General features: G+C 47.2%; 1 non-coding gene across 1 annotated transcript; it reads left to right on the top strand.

Annotated features, from left to right (window-relative positions):
• The first annotated feature begins 1,668 nt into the window (after positions 1-1,668).
• LOC140214959 (U2 spliceosomal RNA) lies at positions 1,669-1,860 on the top strand. Its single transcript, XR_011891885.1, has one exon. It is a non-coding gene; the product is annotated as a U2 spliceosomal RNA (small nuclear RNA).

Genomic DNA, 1,860 nt, shown 5'->3' with positions numbered 1-1,860 from the left:
AAAGGCGTCGCGCTCGCACCGCCCCGGCACACGTGGTTTCGGACTTTGTCTCTTCGAGCGCTCGCAGCGATGTCGAGGCGATCGCTTACGTCTGCACGGTTTGCGGTGTGCTACAATGCAGCAGTCTGCCGCACTACACCTCTTGGTTGCCGAGGCCAGCACGGCAATTTACTGAAGCGAGCGCATTGCGCCCAGGCGGCAGCGGACTTTGTTGCTTCGGGAGTGCTCTTGCTGTAAAATTTGAACGGCTGCAGCTGCGCGAAGCAAGTGTACCTATTTTCACTCTCTCTCTGTCTGCCTTTGAGGCGACTGTAATTTCACTTTAAACGCAACTGGAGGCGGGAGCAACCTGATGAGAGTAGGTGGACTTCGGTACATGTAATTTAGAAATTGCTTTCAAGCTTTGAGGACATACACCTTCGCGCCATCTGCTTTCCCCGTCTCTTTGGCACTTTATAGTATGTGCTGCATGCTCTGCATTCCAAAGAAACACGCCTGTCTCTCTCCCTCTCTCACGTTCTTCTTCTTTTTGTAGCTGCTGTTGTAGAAGATGCTATGCTCTTTAATCGCTGTAACATAGAGTGCTTGCACAAGCCAACAACTTTTGCGTGTTTTTTTTTTTTTTCTCTTCCCAAGACGTTTCTGCCATTATTCACTAACTCTCGTTCTTAGTATGCAATGGAGCGTTAGCTCACGCCATCTACCTTTCTTTCTGTATTGCAAAGTCCGCAGGTTTTCCTAGTTCCGTACACAGATGGCGCCAATGCGTTTTGGCGCCAGGTTCGAACGACCTCGCTCTACTCGTGTTTGGCATTTGAATGTTTCAAAGGGGTTTGCGACAGGGGGTGGTTCTTGTGCAAGGCTGAGCTTTCCAGCTGCGTTTAAGCTATGCTAGCATGTGTGCGTATATATATATATATATATATATATATATATATATATATATATATATATATATATATATATATAAATACACAAACACACACACACACACATGCATATATACATACACACACACGGTAATGGTAAAGATGATGAGGTAGCACTTTTTTTTTTCTTTTTTTTACAATGCCTGTGTTTCAGATGGCGATCTTTCTCCCCTCTATGTTTCCGGTTGGAAGGAGTGTGCAGCGTTTTCTATATTTATTTTGTCATTCACTTCTATGTTGCTCGTCTTCGTACATGGGGCATGCTACCTAATTCTACCGGTCGATTCGACACGTTGCGATCCGTCCCGGCCTGTGCCGTATCAAAATTTTCAGTGGGCCTTGCGGTAAATAAAAAGAAATGAAGGAAATGCGCGTAGTATATTACAATTGCACACGGGCTTGAAACGAAGCCCTCAAGGAAGGTCACCTTGAGCGGTCGCATTCAGACGGAAGTAAGCATTCCCCTGGCGCGTTTTTTTTCCGCTCGCCTGTTCCGTTTTCTACGAGGTTGCCTTGGTTGGTTTCGCGTTACAAGCAAGCTTGCACTCGGGTCTCGTTTCTACGCGACAGCGTTTCGTTAACAGCGAAAGACTGAGGCGTTGCGAATTCATCCGTGAGATAGGGAGCGTTGAGTCTGTACACAGGCTGAATTTTATAATATTGCCCACGCTGTTGCTGAGGTTACCCATGTCGGCAGGGCGCCCACAAGGCAGTAGTACAATGAAGTGAAGTGAAGGACATCGCTTCTCGGCCTTTTGGCTAAGATCAAAGTGTAGTATCTGTTCTTATCAGCTTAATATCTGATACGGGTTCTATATGGACCCACGATATTAAACCTATTTTTGGAAGTTGGCGGAGTGCTTGAAGCCTGCTTCACCTCCGCCGCAGGTCGGCCCGGTATTGCACTACCTCCGGGATCGGCCCCGCTCAC

Source organism: Dermacentor andersoni, unplaced genomic scaffold (genome assembly GCF_023375885.2).
Source record: "Dermacentor andersoni unplaced genomic scaffold, qqDerAnde1_hic_scaffold ctg00000765.1, whole genome shotgun sequence".
NCBI lineage: Eukaryota > Metazoa > Arthropoda > Arachnida > Ixodida > Ixodidae > Dermacentor > Dermacentor andersoni.
The sequence above is the reverse complement of the archived record's forward strand: the minus strand, read 5'-3'. Positions and strand labels throughout refer to the sequence as shown.